Below are 22,685 nucleotides of genomic sequence, written 5' to 3' on the forward strand. Positions count from 1 at the left end.
ATCATCTTAATATTCCCTAATGTAGCATTCAGCAAATTAAGGCCACTGGTCTTCTATCAATTCACACATGAAAAATCATTCTACCAAATTCCAAAACTATAGTAACTAAGGCATATACAGTGGTACAGTCTGTGGGGCTTGGCTGTGGATAGTAGTCTCTGGTTTTAATATATAATACAGAGACAGAGGGTCGATCTGTGTGAATGAGGCCATTGTTCACTTGTTCCTGATGCTATCTCACTAAAACAGGGCATAAGAAGCAGTTATGCATACAAAAATTCAGTACCAGAATACTAACACAAAAAGATACCAAATAATGACTATCTTATTTTTCATAAGTTTTGAAGATTATATCCTCCAGAAAACTTATTAGGGATAATAAGGAGAAACTCTTCACACTTGATGAATTGGATTAAATGGAGAAACTATTCTCACTTGATAAATCAACTTTGTGTACAATAAATAAAAAAAATCACTTGCAAATGTTTATAGCTCATGTTTCACTTTCACACATGAAGGATGGGTTGAGGATTGTATCATTTAGAAGGCTGTATATACCTGATACACTATATCAAATCTAATGTGGATTTAATGATGAGACAGATACTTCTAAAGAAGTATCTCCCTACTCATAGCTCTGTTTAATACCAAGATACACTGATGTTCTAAAGTTCATTCCAACTGCTTGTGCCTGAAGCCACCGAGATTACCTAACCACTACCGTATGGTTGATCACAGGTACACTTAGCTGATATTTATCCCTTACATTCTCAGACATTCCACAAACTAATCCATAATATCTGAGATCTGCAGGTATTGTAGTTAGCTCAGCAGAATAAGGCCCCAAAGTTTGACATTACAGTATGTATTTTCTCTGAATGTAAGTAACTTCTAATATTGCACTGCATCATCTCACAGTAAAAAAAAAAAAAAAAAAAAAAAAAAAAAAAAAAAAGGACAATATACACAGACTTAAGTAAACTCTCTAATTAGTGTGACCAAGGTGCCACAGGACACAAAATCAAAATACAGAAGTAAGAGGTAATGGGAAAAGATAACCCAATAATTTCCAAGCAAACAATTCATATCAACAAGATATAAACCAAGCAATAACTATTCCTCAACAGTAAAAACTGTATTTCCAGGAACTTTATACCAGATGTTCCTTATTCTCATATCTAACATAGATAAAGAGGGGAAAAAAAAAAAGAAAACATGCATCATATCATCACTTGCAGATGTCAAATTTATTATGATAATCTTATCTGTAGAAGAATGTGTGACTAGGAATGGATACAAATAAGGGGAAGGGATGGGGGGAGGAACTATATTTAATCTTAGAGATTTGACAAGTATAAATGATCTAATCTAATATCCAAGTCTAAGAAAGTGCTAAACTCTAAGATACTCCTGTAATGATGCATAAGAAACCACAATAAACAACTACCATTTCATAGAAATATTTTGTATACATAAGAACAAAATTTTGTGTTCTTGCATATCACTCATTCTGAGCCTTTGTTATCTTGGCGAAATCACAACTACCCCCTCTCCCCCAGTACCAGACACACCTATTACTGTATGCAACAAATGCTAAGGATCTAATGCTTACAGAGGCCCGTCACACATGAGAAAAAGCTTTAACATTTCAGCATGATTGTTAAAGACGAAAAAAAAATCAATTTAACTTCATAAAAAGGATGACATTTGAAAGCTAGTTTATAAAATTACCTAAGTGTTTGTCAGTTTGTTCATTCAATAAAAAGATTAATTACTGATGCTTACTGTACTGTGTCCCAAAGATGCTTAATCCAATGAAGTACACACTCCAATGAAATCCTGGGTGCATGCCTATTTGCAGTAATCATCCATTTGCTTTCTGAATAACTTTTCCAGTATCTTACAGACTACACTCTAGAAAGACTGATCTGTGGTTGTGGTTCAGCACTAGTTCCCATTCTCCTCCTTAAAAGAATTGACATTTGTCCTCTTCAACCCTTCTGCATTCTATCTTCTAGCAACATCTTGAATGTTTCAAGTGGCTTGTCAAGATTCTACACACTCCTCCAGTATGTACGAGACTTCACTACATGAGTTTTACATGGGATAAGGCCCTTTCTTTGTTTCTTTATGTATTTTCTAGGTATTTCAATGCTTTCCAAGAACTCTTCCTATTCCATCCCATGGTGCTGAAGCTATAGTGTTTTTCTCTGTGAAAGCACGTCTGAACTTGCCATCTAGTTCCTCACATATCTTCCCATTATCCTCTAAAATTACATAATCCTCCACAACTCTTCCCTCAGAGTTCCTTGGCCCAGTTAACTACTACTATACTGATAACTTACTCCAGGTGGAACTGTTAAAGGACTGTACTGGATTACTGCCTGCCTTGTCCACAATAGTCTCTTCAAAGTTTCTGTGATCCTACTTTCCCCTGATATACCCATTCCTAGCTCTCTTATACCTATAAAATGCTGGCAAATTGTACATCTGTATATGTTTTCATGCTGTGTTGCTGGACTTATTTCCCACCAACATATAAGGCATTGGTTTTCAACCAAAGCCGATGGACCTCTAGGAGTCCACAAATGGTCTTCTGGAAGTCCACGGACTGAGAGTATATATGGTAAGATGAACTGTTTAAGCCACTTCATCAGATACATGATTTCAACCTTATGCTTTAAGCACGCTTTAAGCAAAATCTAAATAAAAATCTCGTTTGGTTTAACTTTTAACAGACAAGAAACATCAGCGTAATTTTGGAGGAATCTTGTTACGTTCTACGTAGCTCTGAAATACAGCACAGAAATATACTGAAGAAATTATGGCCATATATACACATTATGTTGTCTTAGAATTATCTTTATCATCTGAAGGGGGGTGTTAAGGATATTTTTGGCTGGTGATTAATTATATGTTAACGTTTATAGAATAAATGCCCCTGGTAGTTGATAGGCCTAAAGCCCAACCAACCATAGGAATCGAGCAGCTTTTATCTTTTTTAGCATATCCTTTTTTGACATTTCTTTCGATGGCCCCTTTTTGATCTTTGTTACCCATGAGGGCTCCAGTCACAGAAAATTCCTCAAGGCTGGGTCTTATTTAAAATACTGAGGTTACTGAAAGGGAAAAAGATATGGGACTATCTATGAATGGTGAAGGAAGTGAAATACCTGTGTCTTAAAATGTACCAAGTCATAATCATTGGGCAAGACATTAAAGGATGGAGAGTTCTACAGCTTTGAAGTGTAGCTGAAGAAACAGTTATCAAAATGACCCACCCCTGAGTTGCCAACGGCCGCACAGTAATCGTGCAATGCAGCAGCTTGCCGACGCTGCATGGTCAAGCTTGTCTCGGGAGGAGAAACCAAAGTAATACCTATACAATAGGGGAAAACGAACCAACATTGCGGTGAGGGACAAGAGGGTAAAGTTTTGAAGTAAGCCTGGGAAAGTTTGTAACTCGGACAGCTTTGTCAAGTAAGGATGCAAAAATAGAACCACTCCAGAACTGAGAACAGTATCCTATACTAGGTTTAATCAATCCACTACGATTAATCAATCCTTTGTACTGATGGAGTAACTGTTAGAGGCACTCGCCTATTTCCATAATATGGGTTTTCCAAGATAGAGTGGATCTTACTTTTAGCACAAAATAAAACTAGCTTTCGTGCTTTGAGTATCTGCTCATAAAGATATGATAAAAAAAATAAACCGTCATTTCTTCAGGTGGATTTTTATAAGCACAAGCCAAAGTATTTATTTCTTGTCTTACTTATCTAACATGAACTCATAGCTTCTTACACAAAGCCTAACACAATCCTCATTTTACTATCTGAAAAAAAGCCAATAATGACAAATACAACAACACAGTAAATGATTGGCATAACGCGCCTTGCTCCTAAAAACACTATCACCATAAAGGCGGTTTGGTTCTTGTGACCAAAAGTATAAATCTCTCCAACCAAATATGTAAAAGTTAGTGTTACCAGGTTAAGTACAGCTCGGCCCAGACTCAACGTAACAGGACTAATATATCATAATCATGCTGCCATTTTTGTTGGCAGAGCAGCGATATGGCCCAACACGCGAGTTGGAGGAGGCAGTACAGCATAGACGGTGGAGGAGGGCAGGTGGCATACTGGGTCCAGCTAATTAGGTAGAAGGAGGGGAATGATGAAATGCTGACGGTTGAGAATGAAAGTGGTAAAGGAAGGATGATTACGATGAAAAGAAAGATGGCTTTGGAACAACACGCACATCTAATAACAGGAGACATTCTAATCTGTCACGGGATAAGAGCGATAATCCTGCAGGAGACTTTGAAGCGCAGTGTATACACTGTCACGAGCATTACACAGTATCAGTTCCAGGAGGTAATAACCAACACTCACAGCAAGCACTACCAGACTAAACAAAGTGACAGCAAGCATTAACAGTGGGCAATTGGGAGCAGTAACAGTGATAGCCAAAAGTAAGCGGCAAAGAACAGATAGTACTGCGGTACCTGATGGTGAACAGTATTTTAAAATGAATGTGAATGAGCCCCACAAAGAGTGCCATACATATAAACTGGTGAATCAGGTCTTGGCAGCTTCACACGGCATAAACACTTGCCAAAGCCTTCAACAAAGCTACATGAACAAGAAAACCATCCTCCATTGTCAAAAAAAAAAAAAAAAAAACTAAGGCTTCCGTGTGAGGCAGTGAAGCCACAAAGAAGCTAAACCCCTTCCACAAGATCATATAACTGCCACAGTGGCAGTTGAGAGACACCTAACACTGACCCCACCTCCGTGAACGTGAATTAAATTACGCAGTTAACGTTAATTTCAAATTTTACAGAAAAAAAACAATGGTATCAGGATGGGCGATTAATGAATACTGCCGCTGCTTACATGCATTATATACATATTCCCCTAGTCTACATCTCTACCGAATAGTGAAACTAAAGGTCAACAGAGGTTTGCTAACCTTCGTAATGCAACAATGCTGATGACACCAGTTTCTGAAATTACGGCATTCGGACTTCCAAAATCACTTTTAACAAAGTATTCAACTACACTGCTAAGATGAATATGAAAATCATGAAAACCCAACAGAACACACACACACACAGGTAATTACACAACTTTACTCGAAGAAGTCTTTAAGGCTGGGAAAGACTACTGCTCGCGTGACCTAATCAGCGAACGCAACGAAGCTCCAGTCGCTTCGTCAAACATATATTTGAACTGTGCGACCTCGAAAACGAGCACAAAACCAATCATATAAGCTGGAAAACTCGTCTTTCACAGAGTTGAATATTACTATGCTGTAACATCATCGCCTTTCTGGCTGGGCGAAACCGTTCGTACGGAAGATATGCCTGAGCGCTCAGGCATTTTCAGGGTACGAATTAATTACCTTTGTAACCCATTACTATTTTTCACTCGCCTATACTTCAGGTGTTCCCGTAGAATGCAGTAAAAAAAAAAAAAAAGAGAGACCACGTGGAACGTTTAAATATCTGCGCACGAAACATGTTAACACATGACGGGGAGCGGGTTGGGTGGGAAAGCAGCCCGCTGTCTCATCATGGTAAGGATTTGGGTCCATCTTTTACGACTTTACCCGCCGGCGGCCGCTCATATATTGAGCCAGCATTTTGTTTGATGCTTTTTTTTTTTTTTTGTTACAACGCTGACCCACATAACACTAAAACAGGGATCATTCAAGATCAGACCGTGCTGACGAAGAGCGATCATTTAACAACAAAACCATGACAAACAACAGAGATCATTCACAGCGATATAATGCAGTATTATGATCCTTCAAAAAAAAAAAAAAAATCAGCGGAAGAGCGAGTTTAACTTCTAATAAGATGCACGGCCCCATGGGTATGACGGCCAGGCCTTCAATCTAATACATGGGTAAGGTCAAAGGTCACGTCATTATTATCCAAGGGTTGTAGGATAACCCTAGGGTTATCTATGATGCTGAAGGGCTTACACCGTGCGAGGACCAACCATGAGCAAGGTCGAGGTGTAGCCACATTATAATGGGAATTCGTGATGTAGCGGTTAGCGTTACTGACCACGAGTCACCACGGGCTAGCCTGGGGTTGGACCCGCATGAGTTCGAATTCTGGACGGAGCAGTCGACCTAACACCCAACCCCAGTTGTTCATCCTCTCTTAGGGGCTGGTCGATAAATGGGTATCTACCTTAAGCTAGGGTGCGTATGTGTGCATACATACGAAGTGAAGACATGATACATATGTACAAAGTTTACGGCACAGGGAACCAAGAGTGGAAAACTCTTCCCATATGGAGGCACGATGTGTGTAAAACTCTCCCCTTAGAGACACGAATAGCAATCACAGAATCTGTGGGGGCTGCAGGGATTCAGCGGGAAAGCCAGCTGGTCTACCAGATAAAAGAAACAACGAGACACGCACACCCTCATCACAGCCCGGCAACCAAAGGTCCCCTCTCAACTGAACATGAGCAACAGTATCTCCTCCTGGAGAGGGAAAGTCAGATTTGACTCGTGACCTCCACCCATACTCTCTCTCTCTCTCTCTCTCTCTCTCTCTCTCTCTCTTAGAATGTTAAGGGAAGCAGCCACCGACCAAGGGAGGACTGGTGACGGCTGCGCTTCTAGAAAGCCAGCGCTTCAGGAGCTGTCAGGTTTTACTCCTTTGGCCCAGGTCGCTGTCTTTTCATCCTGCTTCAACAACTTGTGGGCTACTGGCTTTCAATCCAGAAACATCATCTCTCCATCCTACATATAAATCGAAGTAACTCACACGACTCGTTCTTCGTTACTGGATTTTCTTGCGTTAAGAAAAAAGTTTTCGCAAATATCTTCATAAGTTCTTTTACGTATTAAAGTACTCTCTCTCTCTCTCTCTCTCTCTCTCTCTCTCTCTCTCTCTCTATCTATCTATCTATCTCTGCGCGTCCCCTATGGATAAGGGAAAGACCTCAGCTACAATCTTCACAATAAGAGGGATGGGAGGAGTAAGAGGGGTCTCCCTCGACACATCCATACGTCTAACACCGATATTTTCCACAGATGTAATGTGAGTGAGACCAGACTGATATCTTCACCTGGTGATGAGACAGCCGTGCCTCCTAAACGCTGTAAACACACATTACTGTTACGTCATATCAATAATATGGTTCCCATGCTTCCATCAACACTGGAATATATATATATATATATATATATATATATATATATATATATATATATATATATATATATATACATATATATATATTCCTTGAGTTTTCTCTAAATTTTATGATTTCCTGACGACCGGAAGAGTAACCATGTGGTCTTCAGCCTTCTCTCACACACTGCACTTAACCAAATACTGCACCTTAAAACCTGTCGCATTTCAAACTAAATATGACTGGTACTTCCGCTGGTATTCTAATTAAATGTGTAACCCATAAAGCAATAAATATTTCAATATCTTCACACGACGACTATACAGACACAAGTTATATGAAGTTGAAACGGGCTACCTCAAGATGATGCATACAAGTTACATGTCGGTAAAGATTTGTTTTGTTTTATGGTGATAATATAAACGTTGTTAAAACTACTACCGGATCTTTTAATGTGATTTTCTACCTTAAATTCCTTCATCTGTGCACGTTAGGAATAACATATAACGGAGTCCCTCCCCTCCGTGTGTTTTAACAGCAAACATTCTAACAACTTCCTGCCATTAACTTTCCTCTTGGCTAGGCTACCCTGACACAACACACGTTGTTTGTGCCCGTGCGATGAGCACACACACATACACAGGATTAACGCCTTGCTACGCTCAATTATGTTCACGTGCTTGTGTGTCATGACTAATGTACTCATCCGGGTAGCCACTTTCCAACTCGTGAGGCCAACCATCTCCTCATCTCTCCTTTGTGCACAGGTCGAGACCAGCTCGATTAGGCTACGAATTATCTAAGGAAACTTACAAGACGACCATGCCACCATGTCTTATGTATGTATAGGTGTTTGTATGCATCTATGTATTCCATACTTTCATAATATAAAAAGACTAGACTCTTAAATGATATGTCCGGCAACATACACAGACGACAAACATTGTGGTTATATGTCGGACAGCGAGGATATCCACCTGGCAGATATTGTGAGGCTACGCTTGGCTCGTCTTCCCGCGTCACGCTTGGAAACCTCGCCCAGTAATGCCCATTTTCCGGTATCATCATCCCATCTCGTCTAGCGAAGCTCTAAACTTTACTTCGTGTGGTAAAGACTACGTATGGAGGGACACTGGGGTGTGACACATGTTGCTTCAAGTTATGTTGTCTCAGGTGAGCGGAGCGGCGCGCTGGGCTTGACCTGCCTGCCATGTCAGCTGGTGCCACTACGAAACATCTCACACCCACACGGTTCACCCTAAACAACATAAATCAAATGAAGATGAGCGATAAGGCACGTTATTCGTTTACATTCCCGCCATGTGGTAAGGGATGGAGGCAGCCGTTCACATCCCCACCATGAGGTAAGGGATGGAGGCAGCCGTTCACATCCCCACCATGAGGTAAGGGATGGAGGCAGCCGTTCACATCCCCGCCATGAGGTAAGGGATGGAGGCAGCCGTTCACATCCCCACCATGAGGTAAGGGATAGAGGCAGCCATTCACATCCCCACCATGAGGTAAGGGATGGAGGCAGCCGTTCACATCCCCACCATGAGGTAAGGGATGGAAGCAGCCGTTCACATCCCCACCATGAGGTAAGGGATGGAGGCAGCCGTTCACATCCCCACCATGAGGTAAGGGATGGAGGCAGCCGTTCACATCCCCGCCTTGTAGTAAGGGATGGAGGCAGCCGTTCACATCCCCGCCTTGTAGTAAGGGATGGAGGCAGCCGTTCACATCCCCGCCTTGTAGTAAGAGATGGTGGCAGCCATTCACATCCCATCCCCGTCTGGTGCCGGATAGAGATGTCATACCAGCACACATCTGCTGGTAAAGGTGCCGGAGCCCAGTCTCAACGACAGAGCCACCCAACGCTTCCTCCACACCCGCCACTAACCCCGGCTCCCTCACTAACTCTCTCTCTCTCTCTCTCTCTCTCTCTCTCTCTCTCTCTCTCTCTCTCTCTCTCTCTCTCTCTCTCTCTCTTCCCCCCCCCCACACACAGAGCTTTACCCTCACCACTATTCACCAGCTCAAACCTTAGCACCCTCACCTCCACCCCCCACCACTATCCTCAACTCCTCTACCCTCGCCACTACCCACAGCTATCCCCCACCCCTGCTGCTAAACCCCTACCCCCTTACCCTTGTCACTATCCCCGGCTCCTTCACCCCCGCCACTACCCTTGGCTGCTCATGTCATCCTCCCCTGCCCTTTAATTACATCCAACCTCTGCAACCTGCCAGGCTACGCACGCCACAGACTCACCTGAACGTCAGTCGGAAGAATCAATACTACGAGTGGGAAGCGTATAAATACATTATGTGTGCCCCTAGTGTTGGCCACTATTCCAAGCACACCCACCCCTTCCCTTCCTGCTGGTGCCTGCTCCCTCACATCCCCCAACCCTTCCTAACCAGCCGTTAAGCCAAACTCGACTACCCAACAACACAAGTACTTGCATCCGTATCATTAATGCACAACAGAAACATCACGGACAATTCTGTACGACTTGTTACTTTATGCAGAAAGCCAGATAACATGTACAGGAATAGCACAGTAAAGTAAAGCTACAGTTTATGTGATTATTTGTGTGGGGCGGGCCCCTTGGCCTGGAATTCTTGACGAGGTTCTGCCGCATTATGCTGAGCTGGCGTGTTGCGCAGGAAATGCTGGAGATAAGAATAAAGAACCGTGTAAGATAACCTGATGTCGAGTGTTACATATGAAGTATAACATGAAAAGTGTGCGTGTTAAGAGGACTAAGAACCAGTACCCCACACGTACCGCAAGTAAAGATAGAAGCCTGGGCTACGGAAGGAAATGTGACGGCCACCACTGTCCTGGTTCACAGTTTGTGTGCGTAATTACATACATGTAATTGCCGGAACCTATTTGTGCTGTGCGAGGGAGGAGTTATTCTCTTGAACTTTCTCCACCATCGTTAAGTCTACAACTTTTATATTATGTCTACATTGGCAGTTTCATCCATCAGTTTATCTCATTCGCCGATCATTCTTATAGAATTACTTCTTGACATATTTCCTAACAAGTCTCTTAAATTTCATATTAGGTCCTATTGCCGTTCTTTCACATCTTTCAAAGAACTGTTCACTTTCTACATACACGAACTGGTTAAGCTTAAAACTTGAATGTTGTGAGTAGGTCACCCCGTACTCTTCCATACTGGACAAATTTTTATGGCCTCAAACCTTTCACTGTATGTCATATCTCTTAATTCCGGTATCGTCTTTGTTGCCCTCCTCTGGACCTTCTGTATTGTTTATTCAGGTGTGGTGACCAAACTTGAGAAACGTATTCTACTTTTGGCTTAACGTGTGTAACAGAATGCTAAATATATCATCCATGAATAGGAATGTATCTCTAACATTTGCTTCACTTTCCTCCAAAAGGTGGGACTCTGCCGACAGCTAAGGGTGGATGTCGACTGTTTTACGGTCCTTCTCACACAACAGCTTATTTCCTGCTAGATAATAAAGGCTATGACCTTTCCTCATTACCTCACACTGAATCGGGTTGAACTTCATCAACCATGTAGCAGGCCAACTTTGGAGTCTGCCAAGGTTCCCTTGTAAGTTGATGCAATCCTTCACGCTTCTCACTTCCCTCATGATCTATGCATCATCCGCAAACAAATTCAGGTAGGAGTCCATGCCTTCAGGCAAGTCATTCACACACACAGTTCATGAGGAGTAACAGTCTCGCAACAGAACCCTGGGGCAGTCCACAAGTGAACCTCCACCCATTTGGAGAAGGCTTTTCTGATATATGTCCATTGCTCCCTTTCTATAATCTTCTAACCATCGGTAAAGCCTCGCCCTTACTCCCGCCTGGTGTTCCAGCTTCTTAATTTGCCTCTCATTCGGTAAAGTGTCAAATGCTTTCTGGCAGTCCAGAAATAAATAGCTACCCAGCTTTCTCTCTTGCCTTAGACAGAACTCACTCCTTATAGAAATCTAAGAGCTTCGTTACACCTCACACTTAGGTAATTTCTCCTCTGTAGAAAGTCATCCATCTGCTTTCTGATTAAATTTTCCAATACCTTACCGACCACACTCGACAAGGAGGCTGGTCCGTTGCTCACACCCCTTTCCCGCTCTCCTTCCTTATACATGGGCATGATATTTGCCCTTTTCCACTCCCTTGGCACTGTGCCATTCACCAGCGACATCTTGAATATTTCAAGAGGTACGTCTAGCGCATCTGCACACATCTTCATCACATACGATAATACATGAAAGGTCAAAACCTTTTAGTAGTCTGATACTATATTTTCTAAACATCTCATTGTTTTCTAAAGCCCCCTCCCCCACTCACATCTCACTAGTGATGGAGTTATAGCCTCTTTCACTGTGAAAACACTTTTGTACTTGTTCAGTTCCTTACATAACCTTACATCATCCTCAACTATTTTTCCCCCTCTGAATCCCATGATCTGATTACGGTGTGTGTGTGTGTGTGTGTGTGTGTGTGTGTGTGTGTGTGTGTGATTACTATTTGTATTACAGGAAGAGAGTTCTACACTCGTGTTGCCCCGTCTCCTAACCTTGTATATATGAATCACGTTACTCCTGTGTGTATACACACAACACACACACACATTTATCGACAACCCCGAAGGAAGGATAAACATCTGGGGTGGTTGAAGGCCGACTGCCCCTTGGGCTCAGGATTCGAACCCTTCGGGGACCAGAGCCCCCGGGAGGGCCCACGGTGACTAATGGCCAGCAACGCTAACCACTAATCCACGGTCTGTGTGTAATTGCCTGTTTGTACTCAACGGGGGAGGAAGATTTACACTCGTAAGGCCCCAACTCTAGGGCGTTCTCTATCATACTTCTTAAATGTATGCATGCTGTCTGCATTAACCAAGTCTTCAGTCATTTTCATTTCATTCACCCACCAGTCTTATACTATGAAAATACTTATATATCTTTTACAACAAACTACTTGACTTAATTTCATGCTACGTCCTCTGGTTGTCCAGTCCCTTCATCTGCACACACGCCAGTGTGTAATTGCCTATTTGCAATTTACGGGAATGGAGTTTTTTACATCCGCGGGGGGCCCCATCTCCTGTGTATGTAATTATTCTTTGTGTGTTACGGGAAGAGGGTATTACATTCGTGTTGCCCGTCTCTTGACACTGTACATATATGTATCATGTCTTTTACTTATCCGTATGTATGCGCGCGCGCACACAGATAATGACAGACAGACACATACACACATACTAGCCTAAAGTTACGTACCCAACCATCGACTAGAACCAAGGAAAGGATGAAAACCTGGGTTGGATGTACGCCGGCTGCCATGCCCAGGATTCGAACCCCTGTGTGATTATGTGATTACAACTTGCAAGGAGGAGAAAGTCATACACTAGTGCTACTCCGTCTCTTTACCTTGTATATATGAACTATGTCTCTGCCCGTATGGATGTATGCGCACACACACACACACACACACACACACACACACACACACCCTAACCTACGCCAGGTACCTATTTTATCAACCAGCCCCTGGAAGAGAATGGACAGCTGGGTGGACTGTAGACCGGCTGCCGAGAAAAGGATTTGAACCTATGCTGGTCTGACCATAGGCGGCCCGTGCATTTGTGATAAGGCTAACAGATACACCACGGAGGTGTGTGTGTGTGTGTGTGTGTGTGTGTGTGTGTGTGTGTGTGTGTGTGTGTGTGTGTGTGTGTGTGTGTGTAAGGGGTGGGTTTGGTGGGGGAGGGGGAATATGGCGGTGTGTGTGTGTGTGTGTGTGTGTGTGTGTGTGTGTGTGTGTGTGTGTGTGGGGGGGGGGGGGGGGGGGAGGAAAGCGTGTGGTGAGGCCATTATGGTAGTGTGTGGGAAGTTGGGGTGTGTGTAGTGCGGGCACGACGGAAGTGTGTGTGTGTGTGTGTGTGTGTGGATGCGGTGGGGGCACTATGGCAAAGTGTGTGCGAGAAGGTGAGGGGGTGTGCGTGTGAGGGAGGGGGGGGGGCACTATGGCAGTCAATGTGAGGCAGGAGGTTGTGGTAGGGGCACTACGGCAGTGTGTGTGTGAGGGTAGGAAGGGGGGAGGAGGAGAGGCAGCGGTGGGGTAGTAATGAGGCGAGGGTGTGGGACTGGCGCCACGCCGCCCTCCGCCACGCCAGTGTCAACACCAAAATATCAGGAGCCGCTCCATGCACTTCCTGTGACGGTCGTCAGCGTACGGCGCACACCCCCTCCCACAGTGGTTGCACCGGAATATAACCAACTCGAGTGCCACTATTTCTTCCTACGTTTCCTCCATTCAAGTACGATTCTAAAAAAAAAAAAAGAGTGTCTCTCTATATCTACGAACATACATACAATGGCCGTACGCACGTCTCAAGTATTAAATCAACAAATCCATCTTGAAAATGAGATATTCATAAATCTAGCGATGTTTAAGTGTTTAAGTACACAGGTGGCGAGGACATATTCTAAATTCTCGTCATTGGCTTACAGTTCACATTCTAACCTGAAGTCCATACGGAAATTATCAAAAACATTCAAGGAAATCAATCATCGAATACCAGTGTGAGGAGCGAGTAAGTCCACCCGATCACAACGTGTCCTAGACATGGGTAGTTTTCACGCAACGAAACCAGAAAGAAAGACAAAACAATATCATGATGATATGTCTTGTTTGTGGTCTTCTTTTTCTCAAGATGGATCTAAAACAGACTCAAGACACCCTATGCCTGGCAACAGATCAGTTCACAAACATCACCTCCCAAGGTCGTGGAGCCACTGAAAAAAAAAATAAAATGCTGCCACGGTCCAACTTCTTGTTAACCATTTCAGGAGGAGCCTCTACAGGGCCCCATGTCCAGTGGATCCCATACACTTGCCCACCTACACCCGCGCGTCACAAGGCCGCTCCGTAACGTACGGTCATACTGCCTTGGGGGCGACAGACACCTGAACCAGACACCTGAACAAGTGAAGTGTCTACCTTTCTCACAGAGGCCAGGGAAGAGCCAGACCCGACGTAACGAGTTAGAAGATACTGAAAACAAGCATCCTTCACAATACCGGAAATAAACCCGAAAAACGAATGGGAAAGACACGGATCTCGGCCTTCCCTCTGCGCAACACTTATACTACCAAGATGTGAGCGGACTGCGTAGAATATAACCTAGGAGCCAAACTCCCTCACGTTGGAGGTAGCCGAGTACAAGTGGTGTAGTGCTCCCTAAGGCATTGCCGGGTGTGTGTGTGTGTGTGTGTGTGTGTGTGTGTGTGTGTGTGTGTGTGTGTGTGTGTGGCTACAGTAAGTAACCAAGAATAAATAGACAAAAAAGCCAATAGACCTTCCCGAATGCCAAGGCGTGCAAATATGGACGATCGAGGCCACCCGACACGCTGGCCACGGGATCCACTCTATCACCAACCTCTTCAGCGCGACGGTACCATCACTGGGGTATGGGCGGTCCTGGCCCCTTGACCCGATCTTTAAAGATCAGGTCAACCAGTCAGGCCATCGTGCCTAAGGGTCCGTCGTACCTTGGTGCTGAAGAGGTCAGCAGGGAGGTAGGCGGTGGGTTGCGCCTAGGCGCCCTCTGCTACAGGGACGGGAGGGAGGGCAGGAAGAGCCAGCCTCTGCCGTGTCTAACGGGATGTGAAGTCTGCTGTGGCCGTCGCCTCGCTCTCCCAACACACTCGGCCTCCCACTTACATCGGTGGCGTTCCAAACCTGTTATCCAGGGCAAAACCAAATCCTAGCTCAACTTGTATCATCAGCGTCCAACAAAGTATATGAGGGCGGCTGTGGGAGGCTATATGTAAAAACCACACATATCAATCAAAACTCTTAAGAAACCAGAGTGTCAAACGTCCCTGGCGTTCAGCTGGGTTTACCAGACCCAGGTCACAAGGATCTCTAAAGTGAATATGGCTGGTAAATCCTGTACAACCAGATTCAAGGGGTCACGCCGAAAACTGGCCGAGCTGCACACAAATTCACATTACAGCCTGGAGTGCCACTGCTCGTTAGACACGCTCTCCACATTAACAAGATGACGGGGTTAAACCGGCAATACTCGCTCAACAGGCACACAGAGCATCCTGGGTCTGACCTGGTACCGAGGGTGACACACATGGTGTGTTACAGAGAAATGACTGGGGAAAAAAAAAAGGGTATTCTTGTTTACACTAAAACACCTGGCTAAACCAGCTGGGATCGTTGAATAGACACTGTCCACGAAACGAGAAATTTGAATTGTTAAAGCTGCACTGTTCAAGTCACTGGTTATCATACAGACAATGCTCTTTAAAAAAAAAATCGTTAAGCAGGCATTCCTTAAAGCAGTACTGCTCGTTCAAGACACTCCCTTGTTCGACAGAAGCTGTTCGTAATAGAGGCACCGCTTGCTAAAGAAGCAGGGCTCGCTTAAGAGGCACTGCTTGTAACACGGGCAACGCCTGTTATACAGGCATTGCTCCCTTAAACAAGTACTGCTCGTTATACAGACCATGCTCGTCAAACGGGTACAGGTGATGTTGGTGAAACGCATACCTAGTGAAAAAGATTATATATATATATATATATATATATATATATTACTTCAGAGAGGCAACTGGTTAAAGACACGAAGCTAGTTGACACAGCAAGAAGGCCCCGGCTACTTCACATAAGCAACAGGGCATATCCGTCAGTCTTACTGCTTCGTGAGCAGGGCTGACGGGGTGAGTTCCAAGTGCTGAGCATAAGCCACAACAACTCTTATCAAAAAGGTATTGCTACTTACAAATACATGCTAGTTATAAGGAGCAACTGATAGAAACAAAAAGGTTCAAGGAAGACAAAACTCCCACCCAAGGATCATACCGTCGTGCTCATGAGGTTCTGGAAGGGCATCGATCGAGTCTCGGGTCTACACAGGGGTTTATCTGCTATAAATCTCTGAACACAGTCCACTGGAGTCGTGTGGTTTCTCCAAGACCCCCACGGCCTCCAGGTGGTGAGCTCTTGGTCTTTCTGCCACCTAGTGACCCAGTAGGCGACACGGTGAGCACGCACCGAGCGGTGCAGCGGTCCGCACACTTGAGGAGCGCCCGCACGGTCTTAAGACACACCTGCCATCATGCACCACACACACACACACACACGCCAACTCCTGATCGGCAGTCCAAAAGCCGTGGCTGTCTGCCTTCGGTCTTCCAGCCTTCTTTCTTCGGCGATCCTCCTCCTCTTGGCCCAGGTTGATGAATACATTGTTCTGTCTGCCTCACATACACCTGTGCAGCCGGTATTCACTCTGCAAATACACACACACACTCTCTCTCTCTCCCCCTTGCACCTAACACTCGACAACATGTAACTCACACCTCTCATTATTATGAACTCTAATTTTTTTTCCTGCGGTGTGCGCTCTCTCTCTCTCTCTCTCTCTCTCTCTCTTTCGCGTCGTTCAGCAGCCCGAGGGCCATTCGTCGGGCAAATGTGTGCGAACATGGGCAAGATGTCCTTATCTCTCTTTAAGATCAACCCAAGACTTACCTCACATCAACTAACAGAAACTCGGGGTGTTACTGCATGTCAGATGGTCATGCAGTTAGTTACCTGCTACTAAGAAACTCATTTACAAGAAGTTACCAGGAACTTCCCTGACACAGTCGGACATCTGCAACAAGTATTGGGAACACCTGGGAACTGAGCAGCAAGGACAAACTAATTCCCATCCCTCCCTTCTGGTAATCACTTGCTCCCATGAAATAGCACCTTAACTTATTCACAATTTCTTCACTGCCGTCTTCCACGGACTCTTCCACCACCTACCTGCCTCCCTCCTCACCCCACCCCACGAGTCAATCCATGAATTTAAAGTCGACAAACAGCTACACAGTCTCTAGGCAAAACGCGCCACTACACCCACTGACTTAATGAAAACTGAACAAGGATTTCTCCTCTGGCCTTACGAAACCTCTCTTCCCCATCATCAGCGTCCCTTCCATTAGTCACAAGCCCCGCTAATTGGAAGACCCACTAAGTCTATCAGTCCCCAAGTTAACCATGTCCAAGATCTCCCCCACTGAGATACAACCCACTGCCATCACCCTTACCCCAAGGTCAATCCGTAAAAGCTTTTATCTCTAATCAAGTTTATAAACTGCAGGTTCTAACGTGGCAGCTCGGTCACATGACGACCTTCTCCATCCATCCATTGTCTCTTCAGTTTCCTGGGCTTCATTCATCGCACCGTGAGGTCGCTGTGGCTCTCGGCTTTGTTACTCCACCAGAGCTTCCGGCCAAGAACCACGGCATGATCAACACATCCAGGCTGCGCAGAGGCCTCAGTGTACGGCTTGCCTTCTTTCACAGTAGCCGTCGCCACGCTGCACGTTTCCCATTAAGTCACTTCCACCTTCTTACGACCCCTCCTTCATCTGTGGCGTCCCACGGGGAAGAAGGTAGACATTTCTTTCTTCATCCTTACAAAGGATGACCTCACGAATCAGCCTTAACAACATGATCTCTAAAGCAATGCCTTCCAGGACACTGGACCACCGCCATCCTGCGATTATCAACCAAATCAAGTCTGAAATCATACACATCAACCTTTTTCCCAACCGCGTCCCACACACACACACACACACACGTTCCACCAAATCTAATTAATCATTAAGAATCAGGTTAAAGGCCAGGCCATCATTCCTATGGGTCGTGCCGCCGTGCTAAAGAATAATTCCTATGCGTCGTGCCGCCGTGCTAAAGAATTCATTAATTACGAAATTGTCATAGCAAGCATTACGTCCTCCAATGCAGATGACAGTCATAACCCACCGTATATCTACGGATCCTTTGGGTCTTGGGGCAAGATTAGTGAAGGCCATTTCTTTCTTTCCAGTCAAAAACGTATTCATTTAATCATTTTCTGTTATCACACTGCTCGCAAGTCAACAATACATACATGTAAGTACTTCTAAGAGTGCTGGTGGTCATCCTACGTTTGGTGCTGGCCAAAGGGGTGGTGTGTGGTTGCTGGTCGTGCCCCTCTAGCAGGTTTGGGTCCACCTGCACACCACCAGCCACAGCGTTCCTCCCCCTCTACTGCTGTGTACATTTCAGAGTGCTTGACATTCCCCCCCCCAACACACACACACACACACACACACACACCTGTGTTTACACTGTGCCACATATCATTATCACCTCCCACGTTTCGCTTCTGTCGATAAACTGTGATAAATGATACTGACATGACATGGCTTAATGCAGTGTGTGTGTGTGTGTGTGTGTGTGTGTGTGTGTGTGTGTGTTATCCTGCCCGATAATTCCCGGCTGACAGTACATACGTCATCCAAGGTGAGAAAATGAAGAGAATCTGATTTACGTATTTTGGAAAGTTCCTAACCGTACTGCAGGAGAAAACCACGTACACACACACACTCATGGGTCCGAAACTGGTCAACTTTATCTATACGTAAAAGTATCACTAAAAAAAAAAAAAAGAAACAAAAGAAGACGACCACCACCGAGAGAGAGAGAGAGAGAGAGAGAGAGAGAGAGAGAGAGAGAGTGTCTACCTGATGAGCGTGGATGTCACAGGTAGGTGGACGTGCGAAACCACACTCTTACATAACCCTAGTCCTCAGAGAAGCGGTAGTAAAGCCTGGTTTTCCCCCCAACCACCAAGCCACGAGGGTAGGGGAGAGTCATCGAAAATTACGGTGACCGTCAGGTGTAAACAAGACGTCAACAATCTTATATGGCTTCCTTGTCTTCCAGTCGATCAGTGCTGGAGGTGGCACAACACACGAGACAACCCCTGTGCCTGACCAACAGCCCACCTCCATACGCCAGCAGAACCCACTGGAGAATAAAAGATCCACTGCAACAACACGTCCCCGGGTGGATTTCTCATGAGTCAATTACAGTGGGGAGAAAAGATTAACCCTCTTCAGTGGGACATTTACGAATCCCCTCTTGGAACCTTCAGTGGCGCACCGAAGCACCCCCATTCTTGGTTCCTTTAGTGGAGGCACCACCTAAGTACCCCACCTTAGATCCTTCAGTGGTGCACCTAGGAACCCATCCTGGATCCTGCCGGATGAAAGCCACAGCTAAATATATCCCCGGCAACCGGCATGGGCGCTGGTGTTTCCACCTTTACAGAGCAAACGTGCGCTACATGCAAATGAGGGGTTTTAGGGAATGCCTTCCATCAGATCTTTTTATGGTGTCGTGGTTGGAGCAAACAAATGAATGAGCACTGTGTGTGTGTGTGTGTGTGTGTGTGTGTGTGTGTGTGTGTGTGTGTGTGTGTGTGTGTCTGTCTGTCTAGTAGAAGTATTAGTAATAACAGCAGCAGTAGCAGAGGCAGCAATAGTAGTAGTCGCGTGCGTAAGTAGGATGTCTGTGTGTTGCGGGCTCGACACTTGGTATCATCAGCCATGTCACATTCCAACAAATACTTTCTACTCATAAATCAATAGCTTTCCTCAGTATCCAACAATAGCTTCCCTCAGTATCCAACAATAGCTTTCCTCAGTATCCAACAATAGCTTTCCTCAGTATCCAACAATAGCTTTCCTCAGTATCCAACAATACCTTCCATCTAGCACACTCTTCACAAACAACCATCGACAGTGAAATCCTACTCTGACTATCGTCATCTTTTCACGAAAAACTCAATTCACCTTATGAGTTACTGTGGCCAACAGCTTGCAGCTACCGGCCTCTCGTCTCACACGTACTTAGCTTAATAATCTACGTTACTCTGCAGCAGCAGCGACACCTCCTTCCCTGACACGCGGCCCACACTTTCCGGAAAACTCCTAGCGACCTCACCTGTAACTCGAACAATCAATTCACAGCAACGATCGCGTAAGCTAACCAATCGATAGTGACAGGACGACAAAGCTTTAAGTGTGTGTGTGTGTGTGTGTGTGTGAGAGAGAGAGAGAGAGAGAGAGAGAGAGAGAGAGAGAGAGAGAGAGAGAGAGAGAGAGAGAGAGAGAGATATCCAAGAGATTTTGGCCAAAAGGCTGGGCTACCGCGTAGCTTTAACCGCAGGAAAATCTGGAGTAAAGAACGAGTCGAGTGACCTCTGTGTTGTTAAGTGCTATCTGTGTATGGGATGGGAAGACCGTACGTTTGGGGAAGTGAAACCCAGCAGCCCGAGTTTAGGGGTGAGGCAGGTAGGGGAGCAAAAGACAGCAACCTGGGCCAGAGGAGAGAAACCAGACACCCAATGTGCACAGCAGCAGTCACTAACCCTTCCGATACCTACGCGGGTAGTAAGAACTATACACCTTCCTGGTCGGTGGCTGCCTACTGTTACTACGAGAGAGAGAGAGAGAGAGAGAGAGAGAGAGAGAGAGAGAGAGAGAGAGAGAGAGAGAGAGAGAGAGAGAGAGAGACTCGACCCACACATCCATCCTGTTCCAAAAGCGTGAGCCAACCTCCTGAGGTGAGGTCAGCCTCCCACCTCCGTAACTTCGGCCACTGTGATTCATTCACCCATGAGTCACTCTCCCTCTCACCGAATAAGGACAAACTACAATAGATCCACACAGGTGCGTAGCCCGTGAATACCCAGCAATCAACCACGTGCCACTTACCTTACCTCAGCCACCAACTTGAACGAACGTGGACTTCGGTGGGCCTCCCTTCAACTAAGCTTCCCTGCTGAAATTGAAGCCTGGTGTACCGGCTGTTGGATGATGCAGGCCTGCCTCTATCTTGTATAAGTATGGTGTGCTCGTCTCCTGAACAAGGTCAACTTATTTCACATCCCTGAAGGCCGGACGTCTCTCAATGCGAGCCCAAAACCCTTGGAGCACGACGGTGAGTAATTCTAAACACAACGGTGTACGACGTCTTTGAAAAACAAAAACTTTTTCCCTGACCCATAAGGACTAAATCAAAGGCCTGGCCATCATACCTAAGGGTCGTGACATCATGCTAAATGGTCATACCGTCGAGCTCAATGGGTTAGAAAGATATGGAATCATGGCCTTTACACAATTTCCTCGATCATTTTCAATATCATTTTGCCTTCCAGTGGATTTAGTTGACACACAGGCCTACCTTGACTGTCTTAATGTACGGTTACCTTCGTAAATAAGGCGACCGACCTGACCTGGCGTATGTCCCATGTCTACAGTAATTGGTGCTCCTTGTGCATCGACATTCTGAATGAACACATACGCAGGAGTCCAGCCAATCCCAGGATGTGAGGACCTCTGGTCCAGTAACGTTCCTGCAGGCGAATGCGACGTGACGAGAGAGAGAGAGAGAGAGAGAGAGAGAGAGAGAGAGAGAGAGAGAGAGAGAGAGAGAGAGAGATTGTGAATTACGTGACAACTGGGTTTTCTTCCTCGATTCCATAAAAGCTCTCAATAACCAACCGACCATCTTCCTATGTTTCGACATTTCCTTAGTGCCGTGCTCTCCAAAGGTGAGGAGGTCATCTGACGTCAAGAGCTTTGAACGTGCACATCTTCCATGTCACGGCCTAGTACTATTTGCCTCAAGAATTCGGTACATAATATCATTTCGCAAGTTGTATATTCGACGTAGTTACAACATCTGACTCTAGTTATTTTCAGGGGCCAACCAGAGGACGTGCACGGGATGTCTGTAGGTTACCAGTATCCTCAGTCAACGTGATAACGTCGCTCATTCTGGTAGCCGTAGCAAATAGATGGCTCACAGCAGTCCCGCGCGATGCGATGAATGACACATACGAGGAACAGCAAGAGTATGTATACACAAAGTTCCCGGAGAGACAAAGGCATATTGAAGGTAGAACTAGGTTCGGTATAGCTCACTCTTTGACTATGGTTTGTATGTAAGGAAATTCACGATCCACCTTCCTTACCTGAACGCAATTGTCAAACGCCTTCATTATGTCTGGGCAAATGGAATCCGCATTTTTCCCTCAACAGCTTTTCTAAGTTCTCATAATGGAGGAGCAGCTGTCGGGAATGTTCAGTTATGATTCTCTCCCGGGTTGTGTACGTTATTCCATAAACTGTAATCCCTTTCCTTAATATTCTTTCAAAACAACCAGCTGACAAGTGGTGTTCGTGATCTCTCCTGACCTGCCGTTCCTGTAGAACCAAATCGTTCCATTCTTCATGAACCGGTTCTATAATAAGCTGTTAGACCCCCTAAAGATGTTCCGTGTGTCACAACTCTCTTCACAGATTCCAGGATGTCTGTTCACCACATTTACAGCGTTTGATCACGACATACTCAAGGAGTCTCTTCCTAGATTGGATAACAAATCTCCCTAGACTTCCGGAAAGAAGCAAAAAAAAAAAAAATATTTAATGATACGCTTATCGCATGGAAATGCTACTCATGATAAACCCTCGTCCTAAACCCTGAGACCATGAATCGTCACACCTCCTGCCGCCAGCATCGTCACGAAGGAGAGGCACGACTGTATCTGAGGGAGAAACGGAGTTGCCTACACTGGACAGTCCGGACGCACAAGAGGGGGTCGGCACGAAACGCGGAAAACTACCC

At 45.2% G+C, this 22,685-nt stretch overlaps 1 protein-coding gene across 3 annotated transcripts in view; it reads right to left on the minus strand.

Moving 5' to 3' along the window:
* The window catches only part of LOC139766569 (mitogen-activated protein kinase 14-like), an 84,125-nt gene that overhangs the window by 32,939 nt on the left and 28,501 nt on the right, over positions 1-22,685 (minus strand). The window lies entirely within an intron of this gene.

The sequence above is a fragment of the Panulirus ornatus genome, chromosome 58, assembly GCF_036320965.1.
Source record: "Panulirus ornatus isolate Po-2019 chromosome 58, ASM3632096v1, whole genome shotgun sequence".
Taxonomy (NCBI): Eukaryota; Metazoa; Arthropoda; class Malacostraca; order Decapoda; family Palinuridae; genus Panulirus; species Panulirus ornatus.